This window comes from Schistocerca cancellata, chromosome 6, assembly GCF_023864275.1.
Source record: "Schistocerca cancellata isolate TAMUIC-IGC-003103 chromosome 6, iqSchCanc2.1, whole genome shotgun sequence".
NCBI lineage: Eukaryota > Metazoa > Arthropoda > Insecta > Orthoptera > Acrididae > Schistocerca > Schistocerca cancellata.
In genome coordinates this window covers 396,809,032-396,831,855 of record NC_064631.1, presented here as the reverse complement: position 1 = coordinate 396,831,855, position 22,824 = coordinate 396,809,032, and the positions used below count along the sequence as shown (strand labels likewise).

General features: G+C 42.5%; 1 protein-coding gene across 1 annotated transcript in view; it reads right to left on the bottom strand.

Moving 5' to 3' along the window:
• The window catches only part of LOC126190817 (adenylate kinase isoenzyme 5), a 526,350-nt gene that overhangs the window by 145,561 nt on the left and 357,965 nt on the right, over nucleotides 1–22,824 (bottom strand). The gene's annotated exons all lie outside the window — the stretch shown is intronic.

Below are 22,824 nucleotides of genomic sequence, written 5' to 3'. Positions count from 1 at the left end.
TAAGAGCGGGTAAGACTCCGACCTCTACATTCTGTGATGAGGCGTGTATGTCCAACATCTTGTGACCTGCTAGTGGTTTCGCCCTTTTTGAGTAACTTTCCATAGACGCTCACAACAGAAGCATGCGAACCGACGACCAGCTTCGCCGTTTCGAAAATGCTCCTTCTTGGGCGGCCAGCCATAATCACCTGGCCTTCGTCACAGTCGCCTGTGTCAGCGGATTTTCTTATTTGTGTCGCTAGAATGATTGATTGTTCGTCGCTGCCCCACTTATAAAATTTCATACCGCGTCACGTGTCCGCAACGCGGCACTAAATTTCGGAGTGGGCAGCGGTCATAATGTTGTGCTCATGAGTGCATAATTTCAATAAGATGTACATTATTGTTGTGTAAATTACTGCAAAACGGTACCTCTTGTCTCTTAGCTTTCTTAGTGAATATGATGTATAGACATATAATTTCGCACAATGCATATTTTCACAATGTCTGTTCCTTAAGACACGCATGCTCTTATGAGGGAACACATATTGTAAAAATAAACTCCGTAAAACGTACCTAAATGGGCCAAATGACCATCATAATAACTTTGAACCCATCGTTGTCTCTTTCTCGGTATTGAGGGAACCCTAGTAACGTTGAGAGCAGAAGGGGAACCAAGCTATGTAGTATGTGGAGGTTTGGATCGGTCCGGGGAGGGGGCAAAGATAGTAGAATTGGGTGAACGATCGTTTGCTTACTTCCTCGTTCACTTACAGCGTGTTCGACTTTTTTCAGCCGTAATTCATTGGGCTATTAGGCCATCGGTTGCGCTGCATTTAAAAATTGTAAAACTGACATCTCCCTAAACTTAAGCTACCTCAATTTTTTTTAATTTGTCGGCATAAAATTGGCACTTAAACTGTATTGTTTTTTCTGGCCTTCTAACTATATAACGGCTGGATTTGTAAGGGTAAAGTTTAATGGAATTGCAATTAGCTTTTGTATAACATTGACAAAAGTTTTCTTTCTTTCATTACCCTCTCGCGAAAGAGTAATTAATAATGTTAACGAAATAGTCGACTAAGCCGGTGGCATAATAGTTCACTCGGCGAGGACTAAATAGATCGAATATGGGTAGTAATTCGTGCATTCTCCAATTTTTGTTCGGTGATAGGAGTAAGCCCCAAGAACGGCATCTAAAAAAAAAAACATGGTTAAAGCAACTGCTCGCGATAAGCCGTAATTCCGGGTTCCATTCCCAGTCGGGGACAAATTTTCATTTGCCTCTAATAGGTCGTACCTCTGTACCAAATATAGCTGATGTCAAATAATTCGCAGCCAGCGAATAAATTTCGCAATATAATTTAGTAATAAACTGAAGTTAGCTCCATGTCCATCAGTCCAATACTCACTTTTCTCCAATAACGACAGACATCGGTTTGAAATCGTCCTCAAAGCGAAGGGCGCTCCGCCCAGGGGGGAGGGGGGGGGGGGAGGAGTGGTGCAGAGAGTAATAAAGGGAGGCGGGGGGCGGGTCATCTTTTATCGAAATATCTGTTTTTCATAATACGCAACAAAAATGCTTCCGGTGATCAACTATTTCTAGAGTCAGAATTTCATTTCCACGAACCAAGGAAGCTCTCCCATCATTAATTTGCTCTCTTATTTCATGAGAACTGACCAGTAGATCCTGTCAGCACGAAAGCTAAGAAAAATCGCGAGTAATTTATCATCACACAGCCCCCGTCACCCATCAATCGAAGGGTTAGGTACTTACCAAACAATTAACAATCATTAATGGCTATATGCCGCTTGACAATGCGACAACCAGTTCCTCGCAAGACTGACTACAAGAAAAGATTGTTAATCACAGACATTGTAACTGCCCACTCCATTTTTGCCAGGCTTTCGGAGTCAGTTCAAGGATAGTGAGTTACGTAGAGCTTTAATTCTAGTGCGTATTCAGTGGAACTATTTAACACAGTTTTAAAAAAAGTTATGTAAATTCCGCCATTACCATGGGTAAGTGGCTGATTCGTAGAGGCAACAAGAGATCCCATGGAAGTGATTCACCTAATGTCTCTTTTCCTTCGAAAGTATGCTCTTCTAATACAGAAACACATTCGAATTTAATCAAAACACACTCTTCTTTCGCATCTGCCTCTGGTCCGACCAGCAATTTTAGTTCTACATGCAAAACCGAAATATCAAGTTGATTGACATTAAGCTTTGTCAGATTCCTCACTTTCTAAGAAAGGGCATCCTTAGAGGTATTCTATATAATTGCAAAATCCAAATGACCACGCATTATTGGCGATAAATTAATTCTTTCTGTAGCCGACAAAACATGCGAAGTCATGCATGGAGAAAGATTTGGCGAGTGGCGAGAGTCTGAAGTCGCTACCACTCTGAGATGATGACAGATCAATATCTAGCACGTCCTCTTGCTAGCCCAAAACTGATCCAGCAACTTGATGACAATACTGATTCGTGAAAACATTTCCAGATTCATGTTTTTGTAGTCTACTGTTATGAAAATGAAATGCACGAGAGCTGTCTATTTTGTAAATATCCGGAAGGGAGGACTACAGGCCAAGATATTCTCTTTCTTGTTTTTTTCTGGAACTAAGAGGGGATTTGGCGCAAGAGTGTGTGCTGTTTCTCCTTCTGTAATATTCACACTTCGCACCATACACATCGAGGCATTGACTTCTAAAGCAGTGCACCCGGAAGTCAATAAAGTGCTGAGCGATGCAGCCAGTGTTGTAAATTCTGTGGAAGTACGAGCTTTAAATGGTAGGCTACTTTCTGTTCTTTGCGAAGAGATAGGTTCTACTCATGAGTCGCTTCTGCATACGGAGGTACCGTGGTTGTCTTGTGGTAAAATTCTTCGTTCTATTATGGAGCTGAAGAATGAACTCAGTATTTTCCTACTGAACAGCAGTCCTATACATTCGCGGCTCTGTTTCTCAATGAAAAATGGCTTCTAATATTGTGCTTATTAGACGACTTCTCTGAGAAATTGACTGACCTTAACATCTTAGCGTATCACTTCAAGCCGAAATATCGTCTTTCTAAGTGATAAAGTATTTGCGTTTAAGAGAAAACTTGGGCTTTGCAAAACCCGGATGGAGAAGGGTAACTGCAAGGTGTTTTCTTTTCTGAATGATTTCGTGAAGAAAAAGGAGCTGGATGTATAAGGGGCGTTCAAAAAAAACGAGCCGGAGGCATAATTACAGAAACCAGTACCTGTACGTTAGCAGTATTGACCCTGACTGTTGAGACACTTGTCCCACTGTGACACAAGGCGGTGAATGGCTGTCTCATAAAATTCCCAGGGCTGCGATGTTAACCAGTTCCGCACGTACAGCTGGACGTCGTCGTCCGAAGTGAATCGTTTGCCCCTCAGAGCCTTTTTAAGGAGACCGAAAATGGCCCCCTTCTGATTCACTACCTGCAGCAAGTGGCAACAGTGAATGCCCAGCGTTACTCCCAAACCTTGACCACCCTTCACCAAGCGATCAAATCAAAACGACCAGGCAGTCTCGCCCTTGGGGCCCCATTCTGCTCCACGGCAATACAAAGCCCCATACGGCCAACACAGTCGCGGCGCTCCTGCAGAAATTCAAATGGGAGGTTCTCGGCCACCCTCCATACAGTCCGGACCTCTCTGCCTGTGATTACGCCATTTTTGGTCCCCTTAAAAAGGCTCTGTGAGGCAAACGATTCAACTCGGACGACGACGTCCCGATGTACGTGCGGAACTGGTTCACATCGCAGACCCAGGAATTTTATGAGACAGCCATTCACCGCCTTGTGTCACAGTGTGACAAGTGTCTCAACAGCCACAGGTACTGGTTTTTGTAATTAAGCCTCCGGCTCGTTTGTTTTTATAGCTACAGTTAGTAGAATTGGCGTAGTCCATCTCTAAAACCTTAATCAACAGTTCGAGGATAAATTTCCAGAACCTACGTCTGAATATGATTGGATTCACAATCGTTTTGATAAGACCATAACAGACCAATGTCGACGGTGGCATAGGAAGAGCTAATAGAACTCTCAAGTGATAGTACACTCTAATTGAAGTCACTTGAAATTTTTTCGGTACAGACTCATAATGAATATCCTAATTTAGCAAGAAGAGCAGTGGACGTGTTATTACCCTTCGCATCAGCTTACTTGTGTGAGTCACCATTTTCCACATCGGCCTCGACTGCAGCTGGAAGGAGCTCTGCAAGATGCTGTTCCAAAGTTCCGACCAACACTGGACGTGCTTCCTTCACAAATACAAGCACACACAACACTAAATGTGTAATTGTCAGAGGATTTCTGAATTTTGAGCCACATGCATTTTACTCTTGTTTATTTCTGTTTTGGTTCATCAGTTTGGCAATTACTGTTTTTAAATGGGCATCTAATTGTCGACTACTGTTCTGTTGTCATCTGTACGTCGTGATCTTTCAGATATTAACACGTGCCAAATAAATTAAAAGGAATATAGATGGAAAGAGTTACATTTTAACTAACTAATTTGTGAACTAATTTTTAAAGAAATATGTACATGGTGAAGTACACATGCTTGCTCAGTTCCAATGACTGCAGACCCGGCCTTGATCATTTATAAACTAGATGTAATTGTTAGCTTTCACCACCTTCGGTTAATACAAACGTATGATAATTTTTAAAAAAATGTTTAACTCTCATGTCCTCGAATAATTGTTACTCTTGTAGCTGCTAGTTGCAATAATTAGAAAGAAATACATACCACGGGCTGTTTTTGTGCATAGTGTGAGAAGTGCGGAGGAAGGGAAGACAAATGGGAGGGGAGGGGGAGGGCGGCAAAATAATATATGCTTCAGAACGGGGGTGCAACGAAAAATGTTTGGGAACTCCTGGTTTAAAGGAAGCGATTTACAAATAAAACTTAGTCTGAGGTTTTTAGAACTTTTCGTTTACTGCCATTATAAATTGATTATTCGAGATACATACGCCAGAAGCAGCAGCTTATATCAACAGTTTTATGTGTCGAGCTCCACATATGTACCTTACGATAGCATTTCGATAACGAGATACAGAAATCTCAACTGTGTTTTAATTCGGATTCTGAGGTAGAAGCGGAAAGAGAATAGGTATGAAGTGGTCCACGAATAGAAAAAAGTGAAAATATCTATAGGCACGTCGTCTTTAGAGGACCATAAAAGAAGGAAAGAAAGATAGAAAGAAAAGGACAACAAAACAATGAAATTTTATAGGCAGTCAATTATCCGCAAGTTTTGGAAATGTGTGTCACGCCACTGCGCAGGAGCAGGTGAAATTGCAGTTTCAACGCACTCAATAGCGAATCAGACTGTGAATCGAACCCTCATAGAAACTGCAGCCTCCTTCAAAAGAGTTCTACAGATGGGGACGGAACTTGGGGTTTCTGTGAGAAATTCATTCGACCACGGCATATACTTTAATAAGAATGACATTTGCGGTCGTGAGCTTCGATGCCTGTTGAAGAGAAATTAACACTAACTCTCTTCTTGTTGCCGAAAAACCTCCTGCGATTTTTCGTACGTCATACCAATAACAGCTTCCAACAGTCTGTTGACTTATGCCCATCAGAAGAAGCCCTTCCGTCGGCCCGCAACTATAAGTGCATTCGGTTGTCACATTGTCATTTTGTCCGAGTAGCTTCATAAAGAAATAACTTCTAATACCGAAAAGACTTTTATCACTTACATGGTATATGTACGTTTGCTTTATACAAGTTCCGGCAAACATCTAGCACATGTTCATTAGTTATGTTCTTAATACTGCTTCGCAACGATATTGTAGGATTTCAAAGACCAGCGAACAGCTGCCGAATCAAATATGCTAATTTGATCGAAGCGGCACGGTGGAGAGGCAAGCAGAAAGATGGAGGTGCTGTGTAATTTGCTGGCACAGTATTTTTGCCCCCCCCCCCCACCTTCTCCCCTTTACCCCCCTTCCCCCCCACTCCCCACCCAAGTTCGGTTGCTACGATCTGCTGTGCAAATACAAAATAAGTCAAGAAATAGTGTTTTTCCCTAATTAGTAACATTATGGAAGTTGTTATCCCTTAAAATTAGCCATCTCGTCGACAGAGAATGGCACAGCTGCTAAAATTCGCATCAATTACGTAATCAATGTTCTCGTCTGGCTCAAATCTAGCAAATACGAAGTAAAATTATAGTGAAACGTAATTCATGGAAAGTGATATATTAATAGTTATTTACAGTCTCTTTTCTTTAATTTGTAATTAATAATCTAAGCACTATTAACAACTTATGAAGACCAAATATAATCTGTTCTTTATTACACCATCATATCAAAACCAGTTTTCAGTAGCAGCCGTAAACAATAACATGTAGTTTATTTCACTTCCAATTTTTTAGGAAGTTTATACAATATTTTACTTTATACAATATTTTCAATGCGGATTAACTGTTATTAAAATTTCTTACAGAGTTATAAAATTTGGCTAATCTGCGTAGAAAAAATTGCAGGAAGCCAGTTTTAGGGCAGGCCACAGCTTAACCAGTTTTGGCGGAGGCGCAGAAGCATCTCGCTACGGCTCTACCGTCCAGTGCGGTGGTGGTCTTTCAGAACGATTAAATTCAATTCCCGAGGCACCGCTTCGATATGTATGATCGATAATTCTGAGAAAGGCAACGACAAAATACGAAGTTGTGCGTTGCGTGCCAGGCTGCTACTTACACCCTGAGATTAGTCCACGTCAATGAAAAGTTACGGCTGTGAATAATATATGCCATCCAGGGAACCGGAGGATCCAACATGCGCCGTTCAGCAGGGCTCCTGGACGAAAGACTCCCTGGAATGCCAAATAAATTTTTCAAGTGACACTTTCTTCTACATGGCCATTCAAATGTCAAAGCGGAAATTACAGTTTATCTTACCGTAGCACTTGGATGACTTATGATACGCTCATTACATATAAGTGATTGCCATTTGTAGTGGTCAATACACAGTCGAAGCTCAGATCAAGTTAAATAGGCAGTTCTCTTGGAAATTCGTCACGTGCTAAATTCTTGGTCACGTGAGCTATTCAACTGCAGCATTATGTCCATCGTTATATTCACCTCTGTTTCCTCAGTTATTTCTCGGCTCGATAGGACCACGCCGTGTCTGCGTTTGTTTCCGGTTGCAGTTAGTAAAATCCCTCTCCCACGTGACTTGATGGCTTGGTGCAGGTCTTTCAACTGGACGCCACCCCAGCGACTTACGTGTGGCTAATCTACCTCAGTTATCCAACCGGGGAAACGCAAAAACCGAACAATGTGTCGTTCCTGGGGACTCATCACTTCGGTGAGCTGCGAAGGCTAGATTAACGACAGACTGAAAATTTCCACGGCCCGACGGGATTCGATCCAGGGACCTCTCGCTCTAGACCACAGCGCCCGACAGGAAGTAGAACATTCGATTTAACGCGACAAATGCGACAATTGTTAATGGTGGATCTCCAGTGAACCTTTCAATTTAATTACTTTTTTAATTATAAATTAATAAATTGCGTAATGAATTTCCAGTCTGCAGAGAAGTATGTGCTGATCTGAAACTTTCTTGCAGATTATAAACACACGCCGGATAGGGACCCTAGCACAGGACCTTTGCATTTCGTAGGAAAATGCCCTACCGACTGAGCATTTTATGTCCGATTCAGGACCCGCCTTCACAGCTTTACTTCCTACTTTTGAAACTTCATAGAAGTAGGAGAGAGGTACTGGCAGAATCAGAGCTGCGAGGGCGGACCGTGAGTCGGGTATTAATCACTCAGTCGGTAGAGCATTTACCCGCGAAAGGCAAAGGTTCCGGCTTCAATTTGCCTTCGAATTAGGCTCCGCAGGCTTTCAACGATGGAAAAGTTTGGGGTACCGGCTTAGTTGGTAAATCTGCGACTACAAGTGAAAACCTGGCACGTTTATCTGGAGCTACCATGTCCAGTGGCATTAGAACATTGAGACTACTCGTTCATCTAAGCTTCATTTGCTAACAACAACAATGATATGAAACCTGAACTTTTTTATAGAGACCAAACGTAGTTTAAGACAATGTTACCTGTAGTAAGAATGCTCAACAAGCGTCTAGAGAGGACAATTCCAAACAAGACACTGCGACTTTAGATGCGTAAATAAAATATCAACGTGCTGGTAATATTGCCTAGATTTCTGTAAACAAAGTGAGAGTAGATAGAAGATTTCAGTGAGTCAAAGAAGTACAGAACCTGAACTAGGTCCACGCTCGCGGGGTGACCGCTCAGTCTTAGGCGCCTTGTCACGATTCGCACGGCTCCCCCCGTCGAAGGTTCGAGTCCTCCCTCGGGCGTGGGTGTGTATGTGTGTTCTCCTTAGCGTAAGTTAGTTTAAGTTAGATTAAGTAGTGTGTAAGCCTAGGGACCGATGAGCTCAGCAGTTTGGTCCCCCAGGAGCTTACCACAAATTTCCAATATCCTGAACTAGTGATCTATGGAAACCTGTGGTTCAAAGAGTCTACTGTCCCATCAGATAGACGCGATTATATATGGAGAGTACGGGGGAAACTGTCCGATGCAAACTGTTGTCTTCGACTTTGCAGAATGACAGAGATTCTGCATCTTTCCACGATGATAACGATACCATTAACACAATAGAAATATCCTACATCGGTTTTATGCGTGAGGGAAAATAAAGATCTGAAACAGCGGGAACTGTTACGTGCGATGAATGCTATAAATTCTAGTGACCACCGTTATTATCTATATGGCCTTCACCGAGGACAATTCAACTTGTTTTGAAAGCCAACTGTGGCAGTGAACCTCATTCACAGCAAATTTTAAATCTGCACTCCTTTCCTGCAGAAGACAGTGAGTTAGTGGCAGACAATAAGGTGGGTGCTCGATCGCAGAGATTTACTTCTACATTCAAAAGCACAGTCGTGCAATATAGATCAATTGGCGGCTTGCATAACATCAAGTTAAGAGTAGGTGTTATGTCTACTGCAGACAGTGGCAACGGTAAATAGTCTGGACACGATAACAAAATTTAGCACCACATAGTTCCTCAGAGTTAGACTTACGAAAGCAACACAAAAAAAGGTATACTGCAGTAGCAAATATCAAAGGCCAGCCTTAGAAGCAAATTTACGTCGATTCCATTTGTTAATTAAAAATGAAATTTAACCAATAACAATTGTTATTTTTTATTTTTACAAATATATCGTTAATATCTTACTCAGAAATTTGTAACGCAAAGTAAGTAACCTTTTCACCGTATACATGACTATAAAAATGTCCGTTCTGTTAATGCTCCCGGCCGGGTCAGGGATTTTCTCTGCCTCGTGATGACTGGGTGTTGTGTGATGTCCTTAGGTTAGTTAGGTTTAAGTAGTTCTAAGTTCTGGGGGACTGATGACCATAGATGTTAAGTCCCATAGTGCTCAGAGCCATTTGAACCATTTTTTTGTTAATGCTAATGTACGGATCGCTTCCATCTATGTTGTAACTGTGAGACACGCGGAACGTTGGCAGACAGTCTTGCACTCTGGTACAACATGACAGCGGTCGCTTTAATCGTCACCTTACTTGAACCGGTCGACCTCTTATAATGTGTCAAATGATGCGGTATCAGAATGATGGATGTCCTGCGCATAATGTTTCTTGTTGTGAAATGACAACTAGAGGTACAATTAGTGGTAACACACTTGGTTTCACGTTTCTAAACCTCATAAGTTCTGTAATATGTGGCTTGAAAAGCATAGCATCGGCGTCATAGTTTCTGACTTAATGCATCGCACGTAGTACTGTGCTCAGAGCAGGGTTTGCCTGCACTGACGCCTGTATCTTGCCGTAAACATACCAGTACTACCACGGCACGCTCTACCTTCAGTGTACAAGTGTCTCCTAATCTGGTCTGCTGAACTGCTCTCATACTGTAAAGTAATCCACATACGTTGTCACGTTAAAACCTGTTTTCTTGTGGCTTCTTACGTTTCCCGTCATGTAGTCGATTTGCCGGCCTTCAGTAATGAAGAAAAACTAGGTATTATTTTAATTTATGGCGAATGTCATAGAAATGCAACCGCAGCTGTGACATTGTATGCTTAACGCTACGCAGATCGGCGGTGTCCGTCACGCCGAACCATTGGCAACATCTGCAAGACACTCACGGAAACAGGAAGCTGGGCTCCCACAAAACGTCGACGTACACCACCAGCGACAGGCAATGGAAACGAAATTGCTGTTCTGGCAGCTGTAGCCCACAATCCTCAGGTGGGTGCACGAGAAATTGCACGAGGTGTAGGATTAAGCCACAGCAGTGTGCGCAGGATCTTGCATCGGCATCGGTTTCATCCGTTTTATATCTCACTGCACCATCTGTCGTTTTGCATTTCAGCAGTCTCAAGGTAATCCAGTATTCCTAAGCAATACGTTGTTTACTAACGAGGTTTGCCGGCCGGAGTGGCCGTGCGGTTGTAGGCGCTACAGTCTGGAACCGAGCGACCGCTGCGGTCGCAGGTTCGAATCCTGCCTCGGGCATGGATGTGTGTGGTGTTCATTAGGTTAATTAGGTTTAATTAGTTCTAAGTTCTAGGCGACTGATGACCTCAGAAGTTAAGTCGCATTGTGCTCAGAGACATTTGAACCATTTTTTTACTAACGAGGCTTCATTTACAAATCATGGTAATGTGAATCTGCGGAACATGCACTACTGGTCCGCGCAAAATTCCCACTGGATTCGCAAAGTTGCTTATCAGCGACAGTGGAGTGTCAATTTTTGGTGTGGTATCATTGCTAACTGTATTGTAGGTCCCTATTTTTACCGTGGAACATTGAATGGACAGCGATATGCATCATTTCTTCAACACACACTAGCCTTACTTATGGAGGATCTAGGATTTGAAACTCGTGTATCAATGTGGTTCCAACATGATGTGTGTCCCACACACAATGCAAAAGTTGCCAGAGACGTTCTAGATGCGACATTTTCAAATAGATTGATGGAGTGGGGAAGTACTGTAAGTACTTTGCGATGGTCAGCACGGTCCCCCAACTTGACGCCATTAGACTTAATCTCTGGGGCGCAGTGAGGGACAGAGTGTATCAAGAACCCCCAGTGACAGTGGAGGATATGCGGCATCGTATTACTGCGGCGTATGCGGCAATATCTGTAGAAACTCCACAATCTGTGCAACAGTCTCTCGTTGCCCGTCTGCAAACGTGTATTGATGCAAACGGGGGACACTTCGAACATGCTGGATGTAATGCACAACAATACCGTTTCTGTGGGAGACACGGCACTCGTAGATGTGTTCAGCAAAGTGAATTCAAGTGTGTTATCTCTAATTGTAGCTCTAGTTGTCATGTCGCTAGAATAAAAGTACATTTACAATTTGAAAAACGTAACTTTGCATTTGACGTGTTACTTGTTCATTTTTGGATTGTGCATACCTTCCCATTGTGTGAGCCCCTGACACAGGCAGCGTGAGGTGCACGCTTGAGTCTCAGGATGTCCGCTAACTGCGCACTTCATTTATTTCAAGCGTCAACTTCGCTTCGGAATTTCTCGGGATGTAATTGACATATTGTGATGCAACTAACGCCATTATTTTTGTGATTTTTCATTCTGTTGATTGCATACGAAATGAATGGGGGTGTCCATTTAAAAATACACAAGTTTGTATTGAAAATAGTATTTGTTTACGTCTTAAAATTTCGCATAGTATTTGGTTTCCTAAGCTCCTGCCGTACGTTCATGCTAGAGAAAACCGTTTTTGAATATCTATTGTTGTTCCAGAGATGTTTGAGGTGGCAGAGTTAGGTGAGACACCCTGTATACAGAGCACGGACAGCGTCAAGTGTTGAGTGATCACTGTGAGGGCCGCTCACATGCTGCGTACTTGTGTGACAACGTTAAAAACACCTGGCAGAGTTTGAATTGGGCTTCATTGTGGGTCTCCATTTGGCCAGCTGGTAGAATCGTGAAAATTCCGGATTTGTGGGGTATTCGGATGTGACAGTGGCCCGATGTTCACCTGTATGGGAACTTGGCGGCAGGCTTACTCATCGTCAAGAGTTTGGTCGATCAAGTCTGACCACGACAAGGGTAGATCGCCGTACTGTGCACCAAGCACATCGTAACCCTTTCACGTCTCCACCTGCCATTCGATAGCAAGTAATGGACTCCCTGAAACGCTCTGTGTCATCCCACACAATTGCTCTGAAACTTCTACGGACTTAACGTTTCATGCGTAGTTTGCAGATAACAGCACAACACAAACAGCTGCGTTAGAGTGGCGTCGTGAGCGGAAAGCATGGACTGCTGGTGAATGGCGTCCGGTTGTGTTCAGCGATGATCGTCGTTCTACGCTACCCTGGATGTCATCGTCGGCGAGTAAGCCAGTAAAGACGGGAAACATCCCATTCTTCCAATATTTTGGAGAGGCATAGCAGTGTTACTCCTCGCCTCACGCTATGGGACGCTCTGGGGTGTGGCTTCAGGTCACAGCTTATAGTGACCGAGTAAACTCTGGAGATGCAGGTGTACGCCAGGGCTATCCTGCATCCTCATGTGTTACCTCTCATGCGACAGTATCGTGGCGTCATTTTCCAGCAGGATACTGCTTGTCCACACAAGGAACGTTGAGGTACTCACATGGCCAGGAACATTTTCCAATCTATCCCTGATAGAACATGTGTGGGACCTGCTCGGGCGTTCTGAGGCTTACAGACAGTCGTTTCTCGCCTCGCGCGTACCACGAGTGGAACAGAGGAGGCAGGTAGGGGGGAGGGGAATATGACTTTGACGCGAATAGTGCCCTCCGCCACACACCGCTTGGTGGCTAGCGGAGTATATATGTGGATGCAGAAATTTGTTTCTGTGCCAGTTTCCAGGATATCAACGTCCAGTTACAATAGCTGTAGGCCCGCTTGCCTCAGGACAGGATACAACAGCTTCATGACACTCTTCCAACCGAAACAATGCAGCACCCAGGTAAGACAGGATACAACGTCAAAAGTGGGTTCATATTGTCAAGTTCTTTGTAAATTCTGTTCGATATTGTTATCACTGAAATAACGTCACATACTCCCTCAACCTATGAAGTTTCACATCGTTTCCTTCTCTTCTGGATGTTCACTAATTTTGTCAGGCATACTGTTTTGACTGGTCAGTTTAATCTAACGGATCACGAGAATAAATTTCACACCTTTTCGGGGTGATATGAGTAGAATGAGACACTGGTGGTGCTGTTGATGCGAGGAGACACTTTTATTCTTGAACGATTATCTGTGAATAAATGTTCTGAATACCCCGCCATTTTAAATTCCCAGTCAAAGAGATTAATGTCTGCGATTTCGGGTCGTGTGCGTCGCGTGGCACAATTTGGGGTCAACGTCCTCTGTTTCGCCTGAGAATACGACGTTCGCGTGACGTAAACTCACGTGCTTCTAACACGACCTGTCCCAACTGCGTAATCGTCTCTTTTAGCTCTTCGTTCTCCTTACATGTGTTGCACCATGCAGACACGTCGCAAAATAAAAATCACCTATTAGTACATCATATTGCTGTTGCTAACGAGTACGTTCATTCACCGATTTTATGATCTTCTGCATTTATTTTCAATATTTACTTATTTTCGTTAAGAGGTCGAAGCTAACGAGACAACAGAAGCAACTTATACAGACTTATTTATAGTTCAAGAACACAACGAAGCGCTTTTCTAAACAAAACACCAAAAACAAACAAGGAAGGACGTAAATAATGCAGATATTATAAAATATGGTGAGACGCTTCTGTAGTTTAGAATACTGTCTTTCTATTGAAGATGCTATTCAAATTAAAAATAACAGATGAATGGAAATATGCCATTGTCATAACTTCTCCAAAAAATGAAATCGAAATGAATGCCGAAATTGCGGAAGTGCAACTTTTGTAGATGTAGTATACTAGATACACACCATAATGATGTGCAAGAGAGTACAAGTAATAAATGAAGCGTTTCTTCCAAGGGGAGCGTTCATGAAATCATGAAATTGACTGGAAATGTCACTTTTCAATTTATTTTTTATTTATTAGTAGAACTCATGGAAAAGTTTCAGTGATGAAATCGCATCAGAAGTGCCTGAAAAATAACTAAACGTGTGACCCAGTGTTCCTGCCCAGCCCACTTTTTGGGGAAACATTTCAATTCTAGCTCAGTGAACAAGGATTCCGTGGATTACTTCCAAGCAAACTTGCACGGAATACATCTAGAAGGCTGTTATATGCAGGGTGAGTAACTAACTATTGCCTCCTAGAATAATTCCGAAAGTATGGTAGGAGCTGAAAAGTTCGCGGGACAACGGGGACCATAATATGACTTTGTATTTTTGTTGCTGGTAGGGTCGCGTCAGAGATGCGGAGGTCAATGTTGTTTTTTTAAATGGGATTCTGTAATTTGGTACTTATTTTCTGATAGCGACTGTGGAGACAATCCAATGATGTGTAACAGTAAGGTCTTGGAAGGTCAACGAAGGTCAAAAATGTGGCATGAACGTCCATTTACACAAGGTGTTCGAAGTGACGACCATTGGTATTAATGCAGTGCTGCAATCTTCTTATCGTGGATTGAGTCGTATTCCTTATCACTTCGGCACTTATCGAAGCACATGCTCTGACTATTCTCTCTCGTACATCGAGCAAATAGCAAATATTCGTTCGACGGTTTCGCAGTACAACACCAATAGGAACAGTAAGACTACTATCGTCAAATGAAGCGAACGTGAATGATGTAATCCTTCCAAGAACAAGTCGATATGCTTCTCATTTACGGAGAATGCCAACGAAATTCAGTGAGAGCTAGAGACTTATACGCTGAAAGATATCTTCAACATACTCACCCTACAAGTCGTACATTTAAATATGTGTATGGTAAATTGCGAACAATTGGATCTTTAACGCATCGGAAACACATCCGGCAAAGGAAAGTTACTAACGAGGAAACGGAAATTGATACTCTTGCCACTGTGGTTCGAGTCCTTGTGTTAGTTTGCGTCAAATCGTAAGGGAATCTGGCATGAGCCGGAGTAGTGTTGTTCGTGTTCTGCATCGCCATAAATATCATCCTTACCATATCAGTCTCCACCAAGAATTAATTGGTACGGATTGTATGCGTCGCAGTGAATTCTGCCGATGGGCTCAACTTCAGATTCAGAGGTTCTAACACGTTTATTAATTTGATTTTGTTTACTGACGAGGCTACATTCACAAAGCATGGAAATGTTAATTTGCATAACATGTATTATTGGGCAACTGAAAATCGATGTTGGCTACGGCAAGTTGCACACCAAAAACCGTGGTCGCTGAATGTGTGGTGTGGAATACTGGAGGACAGAATTATAGGCCTCTATTTCATAGAAGGAAATCTTAATGGTAGGAAGTACACCACATTCCTACAAGAAACATTAGGTCTGTTATTCGAAGAAGTACCTTTAGAAACAAGGAACCGAATATAGCATCAACACGATGGGTGCCCGGCACATTTTTCGCTGTAGCTAGGAATGAGTGGCAGAGGCAATTCGCAAGTCGTTGGATTGCACGCGCAGGAGCTGTGTCGTGGCCGGTTCGTTCCACAGACTTGATGCCTCTGGATTTTTTCTTGTGGGAATTCGTAAAAGACATTGTTTATAAAGACGTTCCAACTACACCTGAAGATGTGCGAGAGAGAATTGTCAGAGCATGTGCTTCGATAAGTGCCGATGTGATAAGGAATACGACTCAGTCCATGATAAGAAGATTGCAGCACTTCATTGATACCAATGGTCATCACTTCGAACACCTTCTGTAAATGGACGTTCATGCCACCTTTTTGACCTTAGCTGACCTTCAAAGATCTTACTGTTACACATCATTCGATTCGTCTCGATAGCCGCTATCAGAAAATAAGTACCAAACTATAACATCCCATTTAAAAAAAAACCAAAGTTGGCCTTCATATCTCTGAAGCGACCCCACCTAGCAACAAAAAACCAACGTCGTATTACGGCCCCCGTTGTCCCATACAACTATGATGTAGGTCTTGTATCTAATAATGGTAACGTAGGTAGAATGAAGGTTTTACATAGAATGGGCTTTCCGATAGGAAATTTCACTCAAGATATCTTGAGAAAAGTAAATTTACACTGCCTCTCAGCAGCTAAAAAGTCAGTTGAAGAACTGGTAAAGGAAAGAAGGCAGAAAACAAGAAACCAGAAGAAAATAGTTGAAGGGAAAAAGCAAACCGAGGGCCTTCTGAAGAGAATGGGAAGAAAACGTTAGGTTGAACTTTACATCGCATTGCCTGAAGACAAGAAACTAAAAGGGAAAAGGAGAATAATAAACCGACATGGCTTATATAGCATGCATTAAGACGTCTGATCGAACTGATAGACATCTTCTCCGGTGCATAATGGAAGAACGATGGTTCCATAGGAATGTAATAGATGTGCTGAAAGATAAACATATACATACAATAGAGATCGAAGCTGGCCCAAAAATGTCTGATGAAATTTAAAAATCCAAGGGCTCAAACACGATCTACTCTGAAACACTTACTTTTTATTATATATATTTACGACCTCTTCAGAAAGAAAGTTTTAGTTCACCCAGCTTTTAAAATATCATACTAAAGACAAATAAACATTACATATTCCCTGGCAGTCTGCTAATAACATATGATGAAGAGGAACTACAAACTGCTGTCCACAAGGTGAACTTACTGTACTATGAATATAATATGAAGATTTCTTCTGTTAAGACAAAAGTGTTGACTTTTAAAGAAGTTAAACATACAATATGAAAAATTGTCATATATGACAAGATAATAGAGAATATAAAAAATTGTATCATAGAAATCAAATATTTTATCTAGAAGATTAAAAAGGAGATCAAAATTGTAAAATTCCAGAATGCGTGAGAAACTGAAACAGAATTGTAAAAACTAAAATGAGGAAAAAAATCTGAAATCAAATTTTATAAAGTCGGTCAATTCCTGTACTTCTTTACAGCAATGTGTCCTGTACTCGTACCATTCCACAGAAAAATAAAGTTCACTAGTCTGAAAACGATATTCGTAGGAGCTGTAAAAGGACCTACAATAGTAGGTAAAAAAATAAATAAAGATATTGGAAAAGATTTAAGCCAATAAGCGATGTAATACCGGTAGATTAATATATAGATAAATTGAATGTCTATTGGGAAAGAATAGGAGTGTGGCGATTAGCATTACAAGCCGTGAAATCCAGGGTGGTTATAATTATACTTTCACTACTTGAGCCAGTGTAGACATAAAACCATTTACAATATGGATACCCAACTTTAGAGAAATGATGCTCAGACTGTGAGCTGCAAATTTGAGTTGTTAGTACTGTTAGTGTCATGACTCGCCGTTAGACGCCGGAACTGGTACGATGATGGAGGGTTGAAATCTAATAGTTCAAATGGCTCTGAGCACAATGGGATTTAACATCTGAGGTCATCAGTTCCCTAGAACTTAGAACTACTTAAACCTAACTAACCTAAGGACATCATACACATCCATGCCCGAGGCAGGATTCGAACCAACACGGTTCCAGACTGAAGCGCCTAGAACCGCTCGGCCACTAGGGTTGAAACATAAGAATCAGTGTGCATTGTAGTTGCCGGCAGTCATCATGAGTCTGGACAAGGTGATCAGGCCTTTAATCGTAATACCGTTTTATCAAGATAACAGCAATATTGCTGCTGCTTGTCACAAATATCGACGCATTAAAGGAATACGGAGAGGACCTCATTCCGCACCGGGGTTCAAGAAAATGATTTGGAAGTACGAATTAACTGGCGATTTAGGAAATGCTCCTGGGAGAAGCCGACTGCCACAAATTGCCGAAGAAGTTACTGCGGCCATGCATGAGGATGCTGGGCGCAATTTGCCATCTTCAAGCAGTGTACGAGCTGTGTCATAACAGCTGATCATTCCATTGTCTACCATTCGAAAAAAGCAGCTAACAACTATAATATGATATCTCTAATGTGGCTCCAGGCTGCCGCGAATGCAGATGATCCTTAAACTGAGCAGTGTCAGTAACCTAGAACTTAAACCTGGTATGCAGTTAACAAATGTTACCCTCTCATGTGGAAATTACAATGTGTTTCTTTCAATGATGTATTCGTTATTTCTCTTCCGCGCGTCCTTGCAAATGTTTCCCCAAAGTTTCATTGTCCTACGATCACTTGTTCTTTGGGAGCCCTCTCAAGTAGCGACATTTTAATGTAGCCACGCTGTATGTACCCTACTGATAAAGAAATCTTGGTATGATCTTTGGCATAAATATGCGTCACTCACGAAGACGGAATAGACTTCAAGTCCAATCTCTGAAAGTGACAGGGGTGGTGGTGATGATGATGATGATTTTTTGATCCCAGCTACATATGAACTTCATAATATTGTGCAACAGTAACAGACTTGTCTCCTGCTTACAGGCCATGTTCTGGTGTGCACTGCGCCTCCAGCAGGGCACACAACTGCAAGCAATTCTAGTCCTGAGTATCTTGCATCTGGCAACCCAAAAGCTGATGAGGTCCTAGATTCGCCACCTGGTGTGCAGTTGATCCCCTCCAGGGATGGGCTCTCCGATAACTGGGACGTCTTATCTATCCAGTTCTCTTCGCCATTTGGCAGTTGGGGCAAATTCATATGACTCTGTACCAAAGAACTCCGTACACCATCGAGTTTCTATAGCAAAATGATATACGTATTACACAGTCTTTACGTGAAAAAGTCAGAACTGGTAACTGGTAACTGGTAACTTGTCACATGCTGAAACACACCAACTGTCTAAATGGGTAAAAAATAGAATGGATGTGAGCTTGTATGGCTATTCGACGAGCACAAACATCTGATCTCTGGAATGTATAGCTTTAATATTTATTATTGGTTGCAGTTAAATCATTTGATAATGACCTAAGGCCGAAACTGTAATTCTGAAGTTCACATTAAATATAAGCAGACGGCTACTGTGTAATAGTTCAAATAACAGGTTTAGAGTTGTTACGAAAAAATAAGAGCAGCAGCTATTAAATGAGAGAATGATTGTTTCGTTAATACACTACAACAGCAAGCATGTCTATTTCTACTCCTAGTCTTCCAACACAAAGGTAATTTGGTGATGTAATTAAGTTTCTGCTTTCCATCTAAGGGTGAAATGGCCAAGTGAAACAGAAGTCAAATGCGAATCTTACCTTTCTGTTTCACTCTGTACAATTGGCTTTCTTTCGGCGGAAAGTCGCCGACAACAGTAACTACGCTCCAGTTCTTCTTGTACCACTGCCGATTTCATGTAACCGACACTTCCATAGTACTGTTAATTAGACGTGCGAGAAACTTCAAACGTAATTGGATGCTAACAAATAGATCTAATACAAGTGGAGAAAAACAATGTGGTGATAAAGTCAAAGCACGGCAGTGAGTGTCGAATGGAACAAAATTTTGCAAATAGGCGTAGATCGTAAATGCGCTGTTGTGCGCAAAACGACAGCCAATCAGCAACTAACCCGCGGAAGTGTGACATTTTAAACTAAAGTGTCCCAGGAAGTTACGTAAATTATCTGGAGATAATTACCTAAACATAAGATCGACAGTACCTTTATCATTTCAAAGTAACTTCGGGCTTTCCACCAAATAACTGCCACAGTATAGTGCGGAAGGTAACTGAAATATATCCTCAATGACGCGAACAGAAATGACAACGGTGTGCAATGCGCTCCAATGTTTACCACAAAGTTGATAAGAAGTTTTTGCTGTAGGACGTTCCATTCCGCCACCAGCATTGTTGATAACCGCCGGATGTGCTGCAACACGTTTCCTCAACGCGGTCCATACGGTCTCAAAGGGATTTAAGTCGGGCGAACGGTCAGGCCAGCCAATTCGCCGAATATCCTCTCGTTCCATGAGCTCACCTACGGGCGCTTTTAGATGCGGTCGCGCATTGTCATCCATAAGTAGAACGTCAGGGGCGAATGCACCCGTGAAAAGACGCACATGGGCAAGGACAGCAGTATCACAATAACGTTGATCGGTGAGGGTACCGTCTCCAAAGATTTGCAACGGTGTGAAGAGCATAGAGACTGGACCATCGAGGAGTTGATTCGCGTGCTCTGCTCAGATGAGGCGCGGCGCGAAGTGGCCGTGCGGTCTGCGGCGCCATGTCACTGACTGCGCGGCCCCTCGCGCCGGAGGTTCGAGTCCTCCCTCCAGCATGGGTGTGTGTGTTGTTCTTAGCATAAGTTAGTTTACGTAGTATGTAAGTCTAGGGACCGATGGCCTCAGTAGTTTGGTCCCATAAGAATTCACACACATTTGAACATTTGAACATCAGATGAGGGGAGATACAGGATGACTGCAGTGTAATTATTATTCTTGAAGCATCAAGTTTGCCAAAATCGTAGTAATTCATTTTATTACTTTTACCGGTTTCTACAGATCCAACCTGTCATCGTCGGAGCTGAAAATTACAATAACAACCATTCCAACCGCAGATTACTGAAACACAAACGATTTCATATAACTACTGCAACACAGTGGTTTTACATTATGTGATCAAAAGTATCCGGACACCTGGCTGAAATGAGTTACAAGTCCGCGCGCCCTCCATCGGGAATGCTGAAATTTGGTATAGTGTTGGCCCACTCTTAGCCTTGATGACAGCTTCCACTCTCTCAGGCATACGTTCAATCAGGTCTTGGAAGGTTTCTTGGGGAATGGCAGCCTATTCTTCAGGGTGTGCTGCACTGAGGAGACGTATCGATGTCGGTCGGTGAGGCCTGGCGCGAAGTCAGGGTTCCAACAAATCTCAAAGGTGTTCTGTGGGATTCATGTCAGGACTCTGTGCAGGCCACTCCATTACAGGGATGTTATTGTCGTGTAACCACTCTGCTACAGGCCGTGTATTATGAACAGGTGCTCGATCGTATCGAAAGTTGCAGTCACCATCCCCGAATTGCTCTTCAACAGTGGGAACCAAGAAGGTGCTTAAAACATCAATGATCAATGTACGTCTGTGCTGTGATAGTGCCACGCAGAACAACAAGGGGTGCAAGCTCCCTCTATTAAAAACACCACACCATAACACCACCGCCTCCGAATTTTACTGTTCCCACTACACACGCTGGCAGATGACGGTCACCGGGCATTCACCATACCTACACCCTACCATCGGGTCGCCACATTGTGTACCGTGATTGTCACTCCACACAACGTTTTTTCACTGTTATATCGTCCAATGTTTACACTCCTTACACCAAGCGACGCGTCGTTTGGAATTTACCGGTGTGATGTGTGGCTTATGAGCAACTGCTAGACCATGAAATCCAAGTTTTCTCACCTCCCGCCTAACTGTCATAGTACTTGCAGTGGGTCCTGATGCAGTTTGGAATTCCTGTGTGATGATCTCGATAGATGTCTGCCTATTACACATTACGACCCTCTTCAACTGTCGACGGTCTCTTGTCAGTCAACAGACGAGGTCGGCCTGTACGCTTTTGTGGTGCACGTGTCCCTTCACGTTTCCAGTTCACTACCACATCGGAAACAGTGGACCTAGGGATGTTTAGGAGTGTGGAAATCTCGCGTACAGACGTATGACACAAGTGACACCCAGTCACCTGACCACGTTCGAAGTCCGTGAGTTCTGCAGAGCGCCCCATTCTGCTCTCTCACAATGTCTAATGACTACTGAGGTCGCTGATATGGAGTACCTGGCAGTCGGTGGCAGCACAATGTACCTAATATCAAAAGCGTTTTTTTTTTGGGGGGGGGGGTCTGGATACTTTTGATCACATAATATACACGTTTGAGCCACCTTTACTTGGGATGTTTGTTTTTGTTAACTTTCAGATCCTATGACGACAGCATAGATCTGTCAAAGCCGATAAAAGTAATAAAACGAATTACTAGCGATCTTGCCAAACTTCATTCTTCAAGTATAATATAAACATGAGAGCGTCGCCAATGACTGACACAGTGTCAAACATATATTCCATGTAATTAGTGTCTTGAATAAAATTGCCATTTCTGGTTCACTTCACTGTGTATTTATCAGCGTTTCCTTCTGTACTATACTCCAGTATTTCTTTCTGTGTGTGATTCAAGTTTCATCGAACTATGTTACTTGACAATGAGACATAATGATAAAGTTACTTTCATCCTTTGTACACCAGTGTAATTTGAGCTGAATAGTCAAAGTTAGGCGAGTTATAAACTCTTATCCATCGCTGGTAACCATAGTAGCAAATTTTCTGTGACGTTTACTAGACGAAGTTCGACTACGAAATCACTTAACTTGGAGATACGGTAATGGCATTAATTTGCTAAGAGAGTAAATTACTGTGGAAACTGCTATAGTGCAGTTAACACGTGTAGCGTAAGGTGTGATGTAATTAATAATGTACACGTAAAGACCACTTGTTTTAATTTTTTTTAATCTACGGAAAGGATGACTGAATTTTTTATTGTAACGAGCAGAGTAGATCAGTACGAACATTGATGAAAAAGAAAGCAAAAGTTTTGAATAACTCCTTTTTCCGCAACTTTTTTTTTACATTAAATGGTCGAAATTCCGGTCCCCTATATCGCAACAAGTGCAGTGGGGATCAAAAACCACATTATAACACAACGGTAGCTTAATCGGACCAGACACAAAGGATTAGAAAAATTAGCTGCCGGTGAACACTGATTTATATCTGTGAGGCAATATGATAATTTGTGCTGGACCCGACTCGACCCCGGGTCTCCTGCTTACTACGCAGATGCACTGACCGCTACGCCATCTGGACACAGTGGTCATCACACCCT